The 20,845-nt window shown below is 36.7% G+C and overlaps 1 long non-coding RNA gene across 2 annotated transcripts in view; it reads left to right on the top strand.

Moving 5' to 3' along the window:
- Positions 1 to 20,397, top strand: part of LOC145664597 (uncharacterized) — a 506,108-nt gene extending 485,711 nt beyond the window's left edge. For both annotated transcript variants that reach the window (XR_014127473.1, XR_014127472.1), the window contains one exon: positions 20,206 to 20,397. This is a non-coding gene — a long non-coding RNA (uncharacterized LOC145664597). The remainder of the gene's footprint in view (positions 1 to 20,205) is intronic.
- Positions 20,398 to 20,845: the final 448 nt, after the last annotated feature.

Raw genomic sequence — 20,845 nt, forward strand, 5'->3', positions numbered from 1 at the left:
TTACTTTGCACCGGGCAACGTAACCCCTTAAATGGGAAATTCTTACTACTGGCACCTCCTCCCGTCTAACTTTAGGAAAATTTCCTCTTTAGGTAGATGTCGAAATGGATTTCTTGTTGGAAAATAAATTACGAACAGCGGCGGATTCAGAAGAATAGTTTGAGAGGGACTTCACACAGAAATACTTCGTTTATTTAGAAATCACTAGACTTTTTGAAGGGCTTGACGGGCATACGCATAGGAATGACTAAATTAGATTTTTTAAAAAAGAAATCCTGCAATTTGGGTGGGCTTCAGCCTGAAAGCCCCAAATCCCGTAAATCTTCCACTGATTACGGTTGAGATGATATTCTTGGATATAAAGAGCAACCAAGGCAAATCTGTTCACGGAGATTTTTTCTGTTTTTCAGTTGCCATTTTTGCGGGTCATGCTAAACTATCAGAATGTGGCTCCTATTTCGGTAGCAGAAAATACATAATTTTCTTTACAAATATCGATAATTCATACTAAGTACTGATACCGGTACCATAATCCCAACATCAATATTTGTAGACTGCATGCAGTTTTGTGTAAAAAGTGAAATGTATAAATACAGGAGAGAAAACATAGTAGACAAACATTATGTTAGTATGTTGAACATACTTTCTTCATCTATGAAGTTACTTTGCACCAAAGTTTATATGAAATGAAATCTTTGAGTTTTACGTTCCACGATTTTGCCGGTATGCTAAAGGAGACGGTGATGATGAGTAATGAATGAAATGGTGGAATGAAGAAAGTGGAAGGAAACGGGACAACCCCGAGAACACACGGTGTTTGGCCACCACAAAGTTCACTTGGCGGGGACTGGGATCGAACCCGGGACCCCAAGCACCAGAGGTGAACGCTCTACCACTGAGCCACCGCGGCCCCTCATATAGAGTACAAGTAACAATATGTTGTAAAAAAAAATGGCCCGTCTGGAGGTCATGTAAGCTAAACACCAATACAATTGTTACAGATTTATTTACTAGCACTGTTTAATTATCTACGGTGCTGAACATCGCAACACCAATATCATTATCTCACATCCTTTCAAAACTATGCTAACTGCAAAGTAGACCTGCTTTGCTTCGTAATGTCCAAATAGTTGATTACTGTGCTCGAATGCAGGCAAGTAGCATACAAATTTATGATGTTGAAGGCGTTATTTTTCACAGCTATGAAGAAAGGACATGAAAACGAAAAGTAAAAATAAATCTTTGTTTTACGTCCTACGGTTATGCTGTGTATGCTGACAGTCACAAATGAGTATTGAAAATTGATGATCTTGGAATACGATTTGGTGGAATAATGAGGTGGAAAAATAGACATTGATTAAATATAAAATTGAAAAGAAATAAGGGCCTGACGCTCAAATATTTATCTATCTGGCAGCCATCTTGATCCCTCTAAAATATCATGAAGTACTTGATTGATTCTAAACCCAATAATAGTAATAGTAATTATAACAATAAACACAGAATATACCTAGATATAATTTACGCACCTTGAAGTCTAGAAATTAATAATTGCAATCCTCAGCATTCCAATAGAACTTTGGTTTCTCCAAATGAAGATTCGGACATCGGTTTTCTTCTCAAGCAATAATGGGGTACAATAATCAGTTGCAGTCCAAAGCCAAGTCACTAAGCATGAATATAAAAGATTTTGTGTTAAATATTTCAATGTAAATTTCATGAAATACAATTCATTAGTTAGTTACATACAAACTTTTACGCATGTAAGTCAGAATCTACTTGTAATAACTTGTAAATTTAAACAAAATTATACTACAGTTATAGGGACATCAAACATATATTCCATAAGATATATAGGGTGTCTCAAAAGTTCCCTGACATAAAGTAACTCGGTTATTATCAGAGTTACAACAAAATGTAATTGGGAAACCGTCTCCAAATATGATGTTTCCAATGTAAGTTGAAGGAATTTTCGAAATCAGATGAGTCGTTTGGCTGTACACTCTTTATGCGTCCAATGTTAAATGAAAATGCAACGTTGCCATTTACCTGGACCCACAACATAAGTGAATGAAGTTACTGTCTTTTACGTTAACATGTTGATGGCCCATTTCAAACAGTAACTTCATTCACATATGTTGTGGGTCCAGGTAAATGGTAACATTGCATTTTCATTCCACATTGGGCGCATAAAGAGTACATCCCAAACGGCTCCTCCGATTTAAAAAGTGTTCACTTTAGATTGAAAACAACATATTTAGAAATGGTTTTTCCTCTTATATTTTGTTGTAACTCTGATAACAGAGTTACTCTGTGTCAGGGGACTTTCGAAACACCCTGTATACATCATACGAAGTTCCTTTCTAAATTCTACACGGGTGTAGTTTAATTGAATGTGAGATGGATGATACATTAGGCCGTTTGGGAATACTCACACAGATGGCCGCCATTTTGGATTAAATTTGTTTGTTATAAATTGGTGGGTAATGTGATATATATATATATGGCCACGGGCTAGAATTTTCTCAGTATGTCAAATATGCAATCAGATTCCATGGAGCTTAATTTGGTGAAAAGTTATTGCCAATTGAACGTTGTATTTACCTCTTTCTTCTAGATGTAGAACCATACCGTTAGAACGTGAGGAATGTATCGAAATATTCAAACTGTGGGGCGGGAGGAGTGCCTGTGCAGTGGTTACCGATTGCAAACAGAATCATCCACAATGTGACTGTGTTACATGTTGCAGTGTCACAGTAATTAACTAAATTTGAGGAGACGGGCACATTCGTGGACATACGTCGTAGCGGACGATCGTAGACAGCTACAGATGAAGCAACGCCTACGGCAGTGCTGACTTCCTTCTCGATGTGGCCCCAAAGGAGCACACGTCATTTATTAATGCAATGTGGGTTGAGTCATAGGGTCTGCGCGTGTATAAGTGCATCCGTACAAGGTGCAAATCAAGCAACATCTCCACGAGAACGATCTTGGTCGCCAAGTGCAGTTTTGTGACAGAGTTATCGAGTAATTATGGTTAAACTCTAACATTTTTATGCAAATACTCTTTTCAGATGAAGCTGACCTCTACGTAAATGGGAAGGTTAATAGGCAGAACATGCACAATTGGTCACCTGACAACCCCGCGTGCAAGACCCCTCCAACATGACCAGCGCAAAGAAAATTAATTATGGTGTTGGCAGATAAATGAGGAATACGTCTAATCAGTCACTTTTTCATTCCATAAAATTAACTGCGGAATAATACCTCACGCTCGTACAGGGATAGATATTGCGAGCTGCGATGCCCGAGGATGGTACATTCTCGCAGTTTTTTCAACACCATGGCGCTTTCTTCATTATGGATTCGTGGTGCGTCACTACTTGAACAATTCCCTAAAACATGGGTTGATCGACGAGAGGCAGTTGAATGGCTGCCCGATCACCGGACCTAAGGCTGTTCAATTTCTAGTTTTGTGGACATGTTAAGCCTATGGTTTGTGCAGTAAATATTCATAATTTTTATCATCTAGAACAAAGTATCGCCATCGTCTGTGCACGAATTTGACCCTATATCCTACTTTGTGTCCACATTAATTGGAAGAAGCTTCTGCAAATGTTTATTGCTCAGTAGGAACATGTGGAACATATACTATAACCAGGGGTAAAAGTGGACCTGAAAAGGTGGGGGACGGTAGGTAGCGGCATCACTCCACGCCGTTCCTCCTGCCTATCTTTGCCCATTGTACCATTTTAGGGTCTGGGAGACGCTGTACATGTTTTTCGAGGTGAGGAACTGTGTCCCCCGCGTCCCCCCTCGCTTTTACCCCTGACTATAACAGGGAAATGTGTTCGAAGTGGGAACAATCAGAGGCGGTGCGTTTTATTACGATTTTGACTCGACATATCGGCTATCTAAATGTTCAAATGCAGTGAAGTGTGAAGCCTACAAGATTGCATTTCTATTTTCATAATGTTTGAAAACCACTGGAAAGCCTCTTTAGTTACGGAGAAAAAATGGAGAGACTGATCCATCCATTGTGAACAACTTTCTGAAAAAAAATAAATAAATAAATAAAAATAGCCCCTTACCTTGTATCAGAGAATTATACACGAAAGTGCTCAAAAACCGACTTTTAATATTAACAATTTCCAGCGGGAAAACTCCTGGACCACACACTCGAATGAGGGGTATTTCAAACTCCCATAAGATTCGCCCCCACTGCAATCCCCTAAATCCGCCCACGCTCAAACCACGACGCTTATAAGACTTCAGACAAGACGACACATACCAACATACGAAAGAAACAATTCAATATGGCACATCAAAATATAAACTAATGAACTTCTTTGAAAACACCTCATTTTACAAACAAAAGGTAGAAAAAGGTAAAAAAAAAAAAAAAAAAAATGTCAGTATTGTCAACTTAGAAGTTACTTCTACATGAGAAATAAAATCTTTGTCAATATATAAAAATGGATTTATTAAAGGTATTTAGCATTTATTCTTCCCTGAAGGTATATCTTGATCACTAAAAAACCAGAAACGGTATGTCTCTATCACTGAAAAAAAAAAAAAAAAAAACAGAAGGGTATGACATACCACTACATATAGTCTCACTTGGTTCACTGCCAATAACATTTCACCAGAATAAGTTAAATGATATCTGATTGCACATTTGACATCCTCAGAACATTTTAGTGCATGGCCATGTATCACACTACCCACTTATCCGTATTACAATTTCGAATCTAAGATGGCGACCGTCCGCGTGATGTAATCCGAAAGTATCCCTCTGGGCCTAATGTGTATCTCTTATCTCGCATTCAATGAAACTACATCCCTGTAGTTTTCAGAAAGGATAACAAGGGACTTCTGATGCATCCTGTATATAATAGTTGTATCAATAATAAAGTTGGAAGTATGTGTTCTAGATCGTTGTTTCCAATTTAACCTAATGTCTTGCTGAAAAGGGAATATTTGTTGAAATCTGAGTTTTACGTGCGACGGGTATACCGGCGAGGCTAAAGGAGACGCTGATGATGATATAATGAATGAAATGGTGGAATGAAGAAAGTGGGAGGAAACGGGAGAACCCCGAGAAAACCCACTCACACGGTATTTGTCCACCACAAAGTTTACTTGGCGCGAGCTGGGATCAAATCAAAGACCCCAAACACCAGAGGTGAACGCTCTACCACTGAGCCATCGAGGCCCGACAGGAATATTTGTTGAAGTCGACTGTCTTCTTCACTACCAAGGTTACACAAAAAAGAGCCTATGGTTTGATGGAATTCGAACCAACATTATATGTATACTCTCTCAGCGAGAATCAAAGCTGGCACCAAGTTTACATATGCGCGCGCATTGTATGTTACTTATATAGCTCACAGAGCTATGGGCGAGCAAGCAAGGCACGTGCCCCGGGCGCGTGGTTGGAGGGGCTACTAAAAGAGAGGTTATATATTAGTACTTTTCCGTTTTGGTGTTTAATACTTTTCATCAGAGTGCGAAATCATGAAATCAAAATGGGGGAGACTGAAGGACTGAAGAGAGCGAGAGAGAGGAAAAAACAAAAAAAGCTGTGCAGTTTTACACTTCAAAGAATTGTAGTGAAATGAGAAGGTCAGAATTCAAGATGACATTCGGATACTTGGCACGAAGAAAAACATTGCAAGCAATTAAAAAAAAAAAAAAAAACTTAAATAATGTGATATATTTTGTAGGCTTTGGATATGTATGTTTTAGTTGGCATCAACAATTATTGGTGTGTTTTGTCACAATTGACAGTTTAGCGAGAGACTAGGCTAACTGACAATTTTAACTTTCTGAAAGAAAAGGAAACAAATGAAAACAGCACGTTACAAAGGATACGTCTGATATTCATAGTTTGGCTTAGTATACAACAGGGGTGGATCAAGGATGGACTACTGGGGGCGGTGGGTTGTAATGCCACTACTTACAAGCTATCGCTACTTTTAAGAGATTCAACTCTGGGTGGATTTTATTTTATATTAAAATACACAGTTTCCTCTTCTTGGGGGCAATAGACCCTCCCTGGATCTGCCCCTAACTCAGGACAAGCTACACCGACAAGTGGTTGAGGCAAAGGTCAATTAATGACATTGGTATGCTGTTCTGTCAAAATCTCAATCTTCACCTGGATGTAGGTTAGCCTGGTCCTCACTGAACCCCTCAATTGAATGTTTAATATGTAAATTAGGCACTCCTACATCACAAACAGTAAATATAATCTACCTTATTCTACGTTTTTAAATGCATTTCTACAACTGATTGTAACTTTAAAGGTTCTCGTGAAGATTAGCTGGCGGAGGTTACCTAACATAGCCATGAGTTATCAAATTAACAGTTGTGCATCGTGGGTGATGATAATGATCCTGAGGTTAGATGTTAAATTGGACTCGAGAGCGGAACAAGGGCTGATGTTATTCGTGTTTCAGACAGGACATGGAATGGAACGAATATGAAAATAAGGTTCCTGTAATAGTTTTCCACAGGGTTTGTAAGATTTTCGAAACACTTGGCAATTTTTTTTTATCAAGACTTGACATTTTTTTAAAAAAAGAAACCAAGACTTGGCAATTTCAAGTTTCATCCCCCTCCCAATCTTGTAATGCTCGCTACGCCGCTGTAAGCAATACATATTTTCGACAATATTCGTTGTTCATCCGCGGGAGCTCATGTGGTTCGGATTCCACGTTAATCAGTAGGTCCACGTCTCATATAGCCTCGCTGCTGAAAGGGACGTTAAACTCAAAGAATCCAGAATCGTTGTTCATCCGTTTCCGCTGGGTTACAACGTGGTAAGCTGCATATGGGACTTTTAATAGTGTTATTATAATGAGAAAGAATTGCAAATTATGTTGATGTTCCTAAAAGAGGGAAATTGAAAGAGAAATTAAATTAAAAATAAATAAGGGAGAGAAAAGTAATTACTTGAAAATAAAAATAAAGTCTTTGAGTTTAATGTCCCACGATTATGCTGTTAGGCTAAGGGAGACGGTGATTAAAGCAAGTTAATGGTTATGGAATATTTGGTGGAATGAGAAAGTGGGAGGAAACCAAGTCCCCGAGAAAACCTACAAGCACGTATATGAAAGTGAAGTAAAACATACACTGGACTATGCTTTCTTTGTCTAGCAGAGTCATAGTTTGGAATCGAAAATGTGTTTTGAATCCTTGTATTTAGAGATTGAGAATGTAAGTAACGAAATCACTTAATACATCCATTAAGATTTCGGAAAGCGAAATCTAAATTTAGGTAAGCTAACTCCATGTACTAACTGCTTGCATCCGCTTCGTACATTGTTCGAAGGGTCACGAAGCAAATCACCTCATTTAGTCTACACATACCTAGTACTAGTGTTAATTACCTGCTTCGTTTGGGTTCGATCATTCTAAACTATTTTACTGGTAGCATATATTCGTTCGTTTAGCCAGGATTTCGTAATGGAAGGGGGTGCGTGACTTGAAATACTGTGGTTACAACACCAGGGGATCGATCAATCTAAACTATTTTACTGACAACATATCCATATTGATTTGTTAGGACAATAAAATGAGGATATGTTAGTAAGTATTTTAATTAAAGAATTATGAAGAAATCTTGCGTAAAAGAATAGAAAAAAGTATTAACAAAGACATAGTCTTCCGAGGTCATTCGAACTCGGTTCTTCTCGTCTTCTTTCTATTTCTCTTATCTTAGTTTAATGCCGTCAAGGATAGCAACGAGATCTCTTTCGGGAGTAAAGACATCCTATAAAATGGATTAGTGTTGCCGCGAAATTCAAAATGGTTCATATTATTGGTAATTCTGGGCATTGCTTAAGTTCTAACTGACAGGCTATCTGAAAGAACCGGTTTATCGATCGTCATTTTAGTCCATAGGGTTACCGGCGCAAATCCCGGGGGGATGAGGACATGTCCCCTCCAATCTTAGAACTGGGGGGGGACTTTCCCCTCAATAATCCGATTTGAAATGAGTTTTTGGGGGAGAAATGTGATGATTTGTGTCCGATTGCCACAAAGAAAAGTAAGATGAAATGATGTCCCCACCCCAGAATAAGCCTTAAATCTGCCCGCCTCACAATTTTGAAGACAACTCTGCTCCCCTGATTCTCCGCAGCATTGTTTTTCAACTTCATAAATATTTTGAACATCTTTAAAAAAAATTATGAGAACTGTCTTACGCGTCCCTCTCAATGTTGAAGACAGATTTGCGCCGCTGCATAGAGTTAACATGGAGCTAGATGGAATTCGGAATGTTCCGTTACAATAATATCCAATTTCAACTTGATCCCCCCCCCCTCCGTTTCCTCCACACAAAGCTCCTCGTAAGAAAGAGTAACCAAACGCTTCTTGTAGCTTTATATTTTTGAGGCTGATTCATCTGTTTCATCTCTCCTTAATATTTTCATTTCTGGATCCAAAGGGGGGGGGGTCTGGACCCACCCCTCGGCTACGTGCCTGCTTCCCGTAAAAAGCTTCATTCGAACCCTGAATCAAACAACTCCATCTGTAAAGCAGTGCTGAGTTGATTTTAATATCCTTTTCTGCAACGAGGCTGTATGAGACGTGGACTTACTGATTAACATGGACTCCGAACCACTCCCGCCGGGAATCGAACGCGGGTCTCCCACACCAAAGGCGCGTACGCTAACCACTTAGCCATGAAGGAGCTCATCTCTAAAGCAGTGTAAGCAACAACAACAACAAAAAAAGAAACAAACAAACACACACACACACACACATATATATATATATATATATATATATATATATATATATATATATATATATATATATATATATATATATATATATATATATATATACTAGAAGTTTGCGCAATTGGGGATCAAAACATTCTCAATGAAGTATGAGAAATAGTAAACGTCAATCAAAGTGGGCTTCTGGTTATTCTTTACTTCGTTAATACTTAATTCCTTCTAGAAATAGTGAAACAATACTATGAAGTCACAGTACTTAAACATAATCGAAAGAATAAGACAAGCAAACAGAGTAATTTCCGACTGATTAAACTAGTCATATATACTATACCTAACTGTTACATTGTATTTCTTACCATATTACGAAAACGATATAACTTTTTTACCAGCGATAGAAGCTGGATGCACTCCAATACTGCAATTTTGACGCTGTAACGAAAGCTACAAGTCAAACGCCTGACACTCCTAACTCTTCAAGCTGTATAGTAGCTGTTACAAGCGGTCTGCAACTTATGACCTTGAAACTAAGTGCTAGTAACCAAATTAATGCCAAGGTACGATACAAACACCCCAACTTGCCACAATGACGTCAACACAAGGAAAAAAAGAAAAACATCTAATTTTTGGTTTCAAAATTATGAAACAATAATAATAATGTTTTAATTCTCCTTGTCAGTAACTCAAACATTAGTTAACTAGAGAACATAACAAGCAAAACAAAACAAAAGAAAAAGAACTGACTGCTGTTTTTAAATTTTAGTGAGGCTGTAAAATATGTTTTGTTTTATTAAAAAACAAAAAGAAAAAGAAGAATAAACAAAGAAATGAAATAAATTTTGTTGCAAATATCCTAGTAAAAATAAATTTTCTAGACACAAGTGGCTCCGCGTAGCGTAGTTGCTAACGCTCTCGCCTTCGGTACGAGCGGACCCAGGTTCGATTCCGGTAGGGGCACTCGGTCGAAAAAGTATCAAAAGCTTTTAAGTCCAGCCATCCTGAATGAGGCTTTCTTGGGTTTTCCTCATTTCACACCAGGCAAATGCCGGGTGGTACCCAACATATAGGTCCCAGGCCGTTTGCTTCCTTCCCTTTCCCCGGATAGTGTGCTCACCGAGGGACGTCATAACTCACATGTGACGGACTAACAAGGTCATTGATGCCGAAAGCCCAGAAATCTAAATCCTAAATCTTCATTCACTACACAAGAAAATGTTCGCGCTGAAAACGGTTTCTTAGCAATTATGTTAAGCAGTCCTGTAGTAAATCTCCATCAAATAATAAACCGTCACATATAAAAAGGAATGAATAAACACATAACATTCATTTTGAGTACATTGAAATGTAAAAAGTTGCAAAACATTAATATTCAAAGATTTCTCAAAATTCAGATTAACCCATTCCTTTCTCCTCAACCATTAACGAGTTACAATAGTAAGAATTGTAGTCATAAATCACATTACTTGTTTAGTACTATATTAAAGCAAGTTATACTAAAGGAATATATAATTAATGGAATATTTAACTAAAGTGATAGTTTACTATTGCACTTACCCAGGCTTTTGTTTCCTTCCACTCTTCTTTTCCGTTTGTAAACAACCTCGTTTATAAACCAACTCGCAAGCAAACGACCGTTGTTTCATGACGTCATCTATGGTGCAAGAAAGAGGTGTCTATAGGAGGTCAGGACCTCACACACAGATGGACGTATATAACATATAGCTGAAGTATTTAACATACGTATACATATGTAAAATACAGAAGATTGTTAGATGTCAGACATCCTGCAGCGACATGATGTAATATCTAAGCGGGTAAAAGGCAATACCTGTGTAGCATATGGATAAAGTACGCTCCGTACAGATTTCCTTAGTAAACATAACGAATCCTTGTATTTGTACAATATACCGCTGTCCGGATAATGGATTTTTCTCAGTGGACTCGTGTTGGGCCTCACATTGTAAATTCACGGGCCGGGCCAGGCTAGAGCTAAAAATTCCGGCCCATTCAGATCTCTACAATAGGGGTGAACGTTCTAGCATTGAATTACTAAGCATCCACTTAAAATGGCGAACCAAAGATTGTTAACAATGCATCGGAGGCAATGACATATGAAGGAAACAAAAGTAGTTATGTAACAAAAAAAAAAATCGAGAATGATTGAGTTAAAGAATATACCAATCCGAAAACGTAGGTACATAAATGTTCGAGGGGAAATAGCTGCAAGATGACAATATTATAGAAGAGCTGCAGTCTATGTCAAAGGGTGCAAAGATCAGACAAGTAAAATTAGTTGATCTCCTCGTATCACTATTGCGATTCTGGTGGTGGCCACATCTTCTGGGATTTCCTCTTAGTATGTCCGTGATTTGTAACAGAAAGTCACTTATCTGTTCAAATAATAATAATAATAGGCCTAATAATAATAATAATAATAATAATAAACGTCCTACATTTACGCTCTTTGTAAGGCTAAAGAGGGCAGATTATTAATGAGTGAATAATAGAGTTGCGAAACAAAATTGTGCTAGAAAATTTGAAAACTCCGTGAAAACCCACAATTTTGTACATTTAACACGCCTAGAAATCTCCAATGGGTTACAGCACGTAGTATGGAGATACATATGTAGGTTAGCCCTATTTAACGGGTAAATCGAGCATGTAGAACATGCAGGTTTACGAGCAGGAACCAATGAGGGGGATGAGAAACGAGGCGTTTGTCAAGTCTTAGGTCTACAACCTTCGTGTTTTCTTACGATTGGGATCACGCCGTAAGGAGTAGAGGAAGAAATGAGAATAGCGACCTTTCTACCACCGTATATATGATAATCGAGGTACAGAAGATACATAGGCCATTCGTTAAGGCAGTTTGCAGTATAAGCCTTACAGTATAAGCCTAGTAAAACGTAAGTAGCTGCCACTGGAGCGTTCTGCTCGAAGGTCGTGTCTTCGCAGCAGGGTGGTGTGGTTTAGAAACAGTAGCCAGTAATCCCTGTTGACTATAGTAGTATCACCCACCTCTGGATCTTCAGAGTTTCCTCGTACTACGTGGATAGTGCACGTGTCCTCGGTGCAGGAGACCAGGTTCGTTTCCCGGCAGGTTATCATATGGTTCGGATCCCATATTAAGCTGTAGGTCCACGTCTCATATAACTTCCATGCTGAATGGTATACTATCAAAAAAGCTCTAATCCAACCAAACTCTAAATCTTTTGTGAAATACTCGTATCTACGTTAAACAAATGCTGGAATATTCTTCGACTGAGTTTGTTATGCGCTAACTCTCACTAACGCCCTCCATGCCTGGACGTCATTAACTATTCCAGCGTTATCTTCCTGTGGATGACTTTACAGATGTCGTTTTAGGATCCTTTACTACTTCAACAAGACAGACAACACAAAACAGTATCTGACTTCCAATGAGTTAGGCGTTATCATAAGATAATAAAGGCGTAGAATCCTCTACGAGAATACCTGAGCCTGTGGCTCAGTAACGGAGTCGCCGATGTTCCCCTTCTTTATCCGAGGAAAAGTATAGGTTCGTGGTAGAGATGGATGTTACGTACCGGGAATCTAAAATTCACAAAGTCTGACAAACGTATTTAAATGTTCCAGAATGTAATCAAATTGAACTGGTTTGTACCAAAATCCTACGTTAACTAAATTTAGTTTCTAGCAGCTTTACAATGATTCTGTACACATTATATCGTGTTGAAATCTATATTGTGAAAACGAAAAGTAAATTCAGTAATAATTACATTATGAATAATAATTCCATACCACTGAAATTTGTTAAGTAATCTAGTAATAGCGTGTGCTTGCATGTACTATGATTATAACTGTAGTTCTGTTTGTATGTAGCTCGTTTTATCTTTATTTAAGTATATGTAGCTCGCTTTAGTGTCTTGCTTGTGCATATCTTGCAGTAATTCATTTCATTTCTATTTTCTCTTTCAAACATTGATTGGTACTATCTGACGTTCCTACGCTCATGTACATCGAATATACGAAATTTTACTTTATCATCTTTCATAAATATCTCTGTGCACTTATAGGCAACTTTCATATTAACTTAATTATCTTTTTTATATATTTTCATTTATATATATATATATATCATAATATCTACATTTTTAATTTTCTTTTTTTTTTTAAAAAAAATACAGTGTTGACATATTTTAGTGAGCTCTTCCACAATCGTCAGTCTATAATCAACTTCAATATAACATCTTATGACACAATATTAATATATCATTGAATCTAAGCAGCAAGAAAGATCAATACCATACCGATTTGCTACAAACACCATCTGATATCAAGTCTACAAATTATACAGCATGCACCACAGAAAATTTTTATGAGACATTTTATTTTATAATATAACTACTTATAATTCATGTCGAAAGTTTAGACGTGATGGTGTGTAGAATTTGGAGAGGGGATAGAATCCCCTGAGCTAACTAATTGCTTCAGTAATCCATCATATTTTTGTTCATGCCTTTCCGTAAACAAACCCCGAACACTTATTTAGAAAGTTAATTAACATTTATCACAAAAGCTTCGCACTTTCCAAACTCCTTCACATTAAATTCCTAAAGGCAATTCGCTGGATTAATTCTTCCATTTTATATCAGTATATTCTTTGACTCAAACTTTTAAATTCATAAACTTTTATTATTATTATTATTATTTCGATTCAAAAAATGTATCTTTGTTTGGGTGTAAATCACCGGATACAGATCGTAATGCAAATCGCCACTTTCCAAAATATACTGCAATGTAATGCGGCGCAGGTATGAAATAGCGGGGCATTACAAGTTGGCAGAAAGACATGAGACGGTAACCTCTTATTTGAGAATCGTTCACTATTCGAACGCCTCGCTTCCCAATTGTTACATGAGCTATTTATAACTGAGGTACACTCATGTCCAAAATGATTGTCGCATATCTATAACTGTCTTCTTGTAAGAATATAATTTGATAATGATTTTGCAGGGTACTTTTAATACTGAGTGTATAATAAGAAAATGTATATTTGTGGTAAATTTCACAGGAAGAGAATTATAAATACGAAAGTTAACATGAGTAAAACGAAATGTTGGTAAATGAACATGAGAATTTCATTTTCGTTCTATTGTTCTTATTTACTGCTCTTTTGACATGAAATTTGCCACATACATGCCTTTGCCGATTAAACACATACCTAGGTACTAACATTGTAAAAAATACCGGGCGAATTTGTTATCAAACTATATTCCTACAGCAACATATTTATAGACATGCGACAATAATTTTGGACATGAGTGTACCTCAGTTATAAATAGCTCATGTAACAATTGGGAAGCGAGGCGTTCGAATAGTGGACGGTTCTCAAATAAGAGGTTACCGTCTCATGACTTTTTTCAATAATTTGAGGTTCACCTTCGAGAGTCAGAATCTGGTTTACTAAACGGATGTAAGGAAAAAATATTACATGGATGATATCGTACGGTTAGCACGGATCAGTTTCAAGAGAACGTACTTGCTTTGATAACCGCATCTCCTGATATCAGCATACGCTAAACACTGATCATGTCAATAGATGGATCCTCTGCTACCTTTTTAGCAGAAATGAATCGATCTGAAAGAATCATTTCATGCACCATTTTAATTGTATTGGGCATAACACCATGGAGGGAAAAAACATAGCCTTTATTATTATTTTTTTTATAAAATAGATACCAGACTGGACACAAACTGAAATATTGTAGGCATTTATCGTAGGAAGAGTCTCCCCCTCCCCCCATTCGGCATTTTGCGAATGGTTTCTCCAACAAATTGTCGATATACCGGACTTTCCAAACTTGGTTTTGTGGACCGACAAGATAATATTTACAAACGTTTAAGCCACAGTACTCATTTGTAGAGTGCTGAGAATCCTGATCGTTTTTAATTTGTTGCCTACTCGTCTTTGTGGCGGCAAGCACCTTACATTTCTACTTGACGTGTCGCTGGAACTCCTACAGAATGTGAGTGGGAATTAGGTAGTGACTGTAGTTCAAACATGACGGCCCACCTACAATACAGAATGAGCCAAAAGATCCGCCATTTTCTATCCACGTTCCTCAAGGGTTTGAATATATACATTAAGGTTTTGTTTTCAAATGTTTTCAGGCTCCTTTCTTGCCTATGACTCTTTCACAACCAGCATAATAGGTGTGATGGTCTTTTTATATTTTTAAGCTTCAAATTCTTGACAGAATTCCCGATGACAAAATAGTTTGGATTGAATAATAACATGAATTCCCTGCCTCCATTCACCATTTAATTTCTTCGTGGATATGGTTTAGACTTGTTATGTTGATCCTAGATATTTGAAAGTGTCCACTTTGTCGCAAGTTATTATTTGATATTTTAACATATTTATAGTTTCCAGTATTACGGTCACAGAGAATTTGCATGTATTTAGTTTTATATGCACTTATTTCTAAATGCATGTCTCTGAAGGCGTTAAACAAAACTTCTGCATTTCCTTCCACTGTTCTCATTTCACCATCTATAAGATTGACATTTATTAATATATGCCATACCTGATGAGAGACATAAGCTGGTGAGAACTCTAGCCTTGTTACTATTTGTGATTTTCCTTATAGCGTTTTCCAGTACAAAACTGAATAATAATGGCCACAACACATCTTGTTTCAGGTCATTCTTGACGTCAACGCTCGTGGAAAAGTATTTTACCCTACTTGGATTTTACTTTGGGTTTCATGTAAACACACTTTTATTAATCTTTTTATCTTTTGTATAGCAAATTCAATACAAATATACAAGATTTCTGTCCTGAGTCTCAGGCCTTTCTAAAATTAATAAATGATTGATGTATCGGGGTGTTATATTCCCATTTCTATTCGAGTATTTGATGAATTATAAATACCGGGTCTACAGTTGATCGATTTCCCAAAATCCGCACTAATAATCTCCAACAAGTTCATCTGCTTTTGAGATCAACTTTGGCAACAGAATGCTTGACAAGGTTTTATAGGATGCTGACAAAAGAGAGATGTCTCGATAACTATTTACAATTAATTTTATCGCCTTCCTTGTGAATTGGAGCAATTATTGATTCTTTCCACTCTTGTGGGATTTCTCCCTGCACCAGATAAGCTCATCTATATCCAGACATTTGTGTTTCTTTAATTTCTTTATAACATATCTATTTCTGTTCGGTTAGGGTCTCGAATTTACGGTTCTGCTGAATGGATTTCACTTTCTCCACGAACGTTATTTTTTGGCTGTGTATTTAGCAAATTGTCAAAGAAATCTTTCCACCTATTCAAAATACTATCCGTATCCATGAGAACTGTTCCGTCCGCTTTCTTTAATGTATAAGCTTGAGATTGATAGCCTTTCTTAAATTCTTTGATGGCTTCATATACCTAGGTACATATGTACCAAATACCTCTTGCTTTTACTGTTATCTTGAAATTCAATAACTTTAGTTTTTTAAACGTTCCTTTGTTCTAAAACTTTTGAAATTTTCCCACCTGTTGTCAACAAAATTAGATTAAGAAAAAACATTTTGAAGTAGGTTCAAAACCATTTAAATCGCACTAATTTCACTCTGTTTTATACGAATACACACATGTTTTTCATCCATAAACTATATTAAAACAGTCCTCCCTGAAATAGCATTTCATTAATGCTCTGAGACTGTAGCAATTTTGTGATGATCATTCGTTTAATCTACCATAAATTTTAAAAAATTAATATATATATATATATATATATATAATTTTGTTTAGCAAGGAATATTAAAAACAAATGTCTCTGTGAACATATATGATGAAAGGTCAAACCGAATTAAAATTGATATAAAATATTTTGACTCTTAGTGCACGGGTCCACTTATAGGTGACTCGCTGGAAATGGCGACTTAAATCGACATATGGCGAACTCAACGAGCTGCTATCGAATCTTGTACAGAGTATTGAATGACTAACTGGCGTTGTATGTGGTTACATTTAGTATTCGAACATTTTTGAGAGGACGCAAGTAATATTATAATTTGGACAAAGGCTCTGGAAGACGAAAATCTCAATGAAATATGCTTAAAAGATAGATAAACAGGGAAGACTCTTATCGTAATTTGTGCTCCCTGAAATGTGAAGATTGTGTAACTGGATAGTTTTGGCACCCTGACAAATATGTGGCTACAGTTGAATACAATTTCTCCTAAGATGATGTCAATAGAACTGACACAAGTAAGGAATCAGACATCTAGAAGTTTCATTTCAACAGGAGTCCACTCTACTTACTTAATCAGCGCGACTTTGCACCTTGATATGTTTTCCTGTTATCCTGCCTTAAAGATTATTTTCCTTTGGACAGAGAGGCAATAAGGGAGGTAAAGTCGTGTTTTTATCACAAGACGTCAGGATTCATTATTTCGGATAGTATATGCATAATTTTTCGTGCGTATTTTAAAGTGTTATAAAGTAAATGAAAACTTAAATGTCTGTCTAATCTTTACTGAAAAAAGATACTACAATTCACTTGAATGCCTATCTTTCCGGAAAGTTTCTTTAGGAATAGTAGTTGGGTCGTCATGTTATACATAAAATCTTCTCATGACTTAAATGTGATTCCTTCCAACGGCATTTTCAACTTGAGATACAACAAAAATCAGATGTAGCCTGTACGAAGAGAAAATAACCTCATCACTAGAGGGTTATTCTAATTGAGCAAGAAAGTCTGGAGTAGATGCGAGGAACGGTAGATCTGTTGTCATGATCCACTGTGAATTGCCGTAAACTCTTGCCTCGAAGAAGACGAATAATTTTCCGTAAATTACGAGGTGCTTTCACTGAATACAATATTCAGGGATTCAGGATAACCGTCTGCACATTTTAGTGTGTTATCTGCGTGAAACTTCCGATTAATATGTTTCTGTTTCATTCTTTATAGCTTACGCATGAATTCCACGAACATTCTCTCTCCAAGACAAAATCCTCTCTCAGAGTGGAATGTATCGAAACAACACTAATGCATACCTCATCCACAAGCTCTTAAGCGGTGACACGGCTGTTCTGCATAAATGAAGTCTGCGCTTGATCTATCACTTATTTAAGATAGTTGAGACCTACCGGTACATAATTTCTCTCCAATAATGTGTTGGATCCTTGATGTAGTTGTAGAATTCTCTAATTTGTAATGCTTACGAAATCATCACTAAAAGACTGTATGTTCTGAAGGTTTTCATTTTGGTGTCATCAAGCTTTTGTCCTAACGTGGTGCAATACACCGCTGCCCTAATCGACTTACCATTTATCGGCAAGTAAAAATCTGACAGGCTCTAAATTCATCCACTCAGTGCTAACTACAAATTACAGTTCTTTTCCTCAGAATGATATGAAAGTCAAGCATGCATATGATGTTGCCCTACACTTCCTCACCAGAGATTACTTTCCGTGAGAAAAAAATGTCTAGACACTTTTGGAACAGATCATATGAAAAATGTATAAAAGTCATTTAAATTGTGTTTCTTCATGTTGATGTGTATGAGCAAGAATAGTTAAGGATCGAGATACTTTTTCAATAATCTTTTATATTTCGTGAATGATAGTTAATATTTCTTGTGCCTTAAAAATATATATTTGTAGCATTGGATACTCATCCAGGTCTTTAAATAATAAAAAAAGACACCAACACGACCAAGCCAATGCATGACTGTATTTTTATTGCTTCATAATATTTACAAATAAAACATTTTTTGCGTTAACGAATTATCATATTTCATGCAGTTATATTTCGGTGCGCTTTTGCTATTTGTATTTGGGATACCTTATTATTAGACATTTATCCAACTCTTAATAATCGTATAATTGAAACACAATTACATATAATATTTACCTTTTATGTTACATTCCTAGATCAATATGCTACATTCCCAGATTGAATAAGCGAAATGTTTATTTTGATGTTGATAAAATCTACATTCAAAATAAATGCATTTTGCAGAATCATTATGAGATTCACATACAGTTTCAGCGTGGTTGATCTCTTGAATTTTAAATGCGAATTAAAAGTATTTTCTCTCAGATTATGATTGTTAGTGGGAGTACACGTAATTCAAATCTCACGTCAAGCTATAGGCATACATCCCGTCCTACGTGAAAGGGGCGTTATAATTAACCAAATAAAATTATTTCCTACCTGTTAATTATTCAAGCAAAGGCGAAGACCACTGAAATAGATACAAACTACAACAAGCAATAGCTATTAGTTTGTAATAAAACTTAAACAAAGGCACATCCATTTATATTCAACATATATAGTGGGTTATGAAAATAACGGAAACAACTGAAGAAAATACAACTAACCTAATTAATACAATATGAGACCACTATTAGCCTGCACCGGTATGATTCGTCATAGAATAGATGCATATAAATCACGAATGGCTTCCAGAAGAACACTGTACCTTCCTCGACCGGAGCAATATTCATTTTTGTCAGCGAAGATGCAAGAGGATAATTGGTCAGCAGTCTGAGCTTCAGAACTGACCACAAGTGTTCAATAATATTTAGAGGTGGGAATTTTAGGAGTGTTGCAGTTCTTCCCGATATCCATGAAAAAACATTTCAACAACTCTAGCAGTGTAAATTGGAACATTGCCATATTGTAATACTGCATAATTGTGGTCCGCTGCACTGCAAAGCAGCTGCCATATTTCAGAATAGGAAAGAAAAAAATCTTAGTATAAACTTCATTGAGTATCCGTTATACATGAAACACGGCCTGTTATTGATGGCGGATGTTCAGATTATACAACCTGCATTCAGCCTCTGATTGTTGTAATCGGCTGTTCTAAGTGGCTTCCGCTCTACGGTGCTGATGATAATTCTCTTCAATGCTCGACGATCCCTGTCATTGAGGCTTCTCTTTCGTCACAATTACTCTTTGCCGATGTTGTTTTGTCATGAGTTATGTAGCATTCATCATTTAGACATCGACGACATACATACACTTTCGCCAATTAAACGTGTGCCCACAATTTGACTTCTTTGAAACCAGAGAAGTCACCCATTTTGCATCACCATTGTCTGCCCGCTAAAACACACCTTTGTACTACCCCAATGAACGTACTACAGACGATCACCTAACACAACACTAACAATATCCGGAAACTACGCACACATCCTCAGTGTTATCACCTCACACATCTTAGGTGTCACAAACTACGGGCGTTTCCATTATTTTGATAGCTATACGTAGGTTACGAAAATTTTGTGCTATCTGAGTATCTTGGGCTTTAGGTTGGAAATCAAAAATATTCAAATCAACTATTTGTTTTATTTCAATTATTATTCATGCTTAAATAACTATTTTCGAATGTCTTGTTAATATGGACCTAGATTACATTTTACAAATCATTCTACTATTTATTAACTTTTATTCTTTCATTTGTTTCTTCCAGATTGCTAAGTTCGCAATAAGCCGTTGTTACTCAAGGATGAAATAGAGAAGACTTTAAAAAAAACAGCATGCCTAAACAGATGGAGCAATTGAAATCTACCACGTACATCTTCTGGCGTTTAATTCTTTTACAAAAACACCACTGTATGAAGTAGCTTATTAAATAAAAGAATAAAATAACGTTTACAACTAATTTCATGAGTTTGATTTCGTATATTTTTAAATATAACCTATAGACAATGGAAAATTACTATTTTCCTGTGCGACTCGATTGTCTACTGGAGTTCATGTAAAAAAAAAAAAGAAATGTTAGTATTGTAACTTTCTTCTGGGTATGGAGTGAATTAGATAGTTGCAGAAAAGATTTCGACTACTCTGTTTTTAATGCAGCTAAGCAGCAGGACAACACGGTTACTTAATTAAAATTCATGTCTTCGTCGCGCAGATAAGTGCTACCAACATCAGGTAATATGCAAGGTGATAATACTAGGCTTTCAGAGTTTCTTTAAGAAAAAATCGCGGGGAGGCTGTTTCCGAATGAGTGTGGGTATCGTAACTACCCAAAGAGTATTAACAAAGGCCTGCAGGCCATTTCAGCTATACCTTTTTCCATTCGATATGTAATACATAATGTTACCCCT

The sequence above is a fragment of the Thermobia domestica genome, chromosome 11, assembly GCF_964235325.1.
Source record: "Thermobia domestica chromosome 11, izTheDome1.hap1.1, whole genome shotgun sequence".
Lineage (NCBI taxonomy): Eukaryota > Metazoa > Arthropoda > Insecta > Zygentoma > Lepismatidae > Thermobia > Thermobia domestica.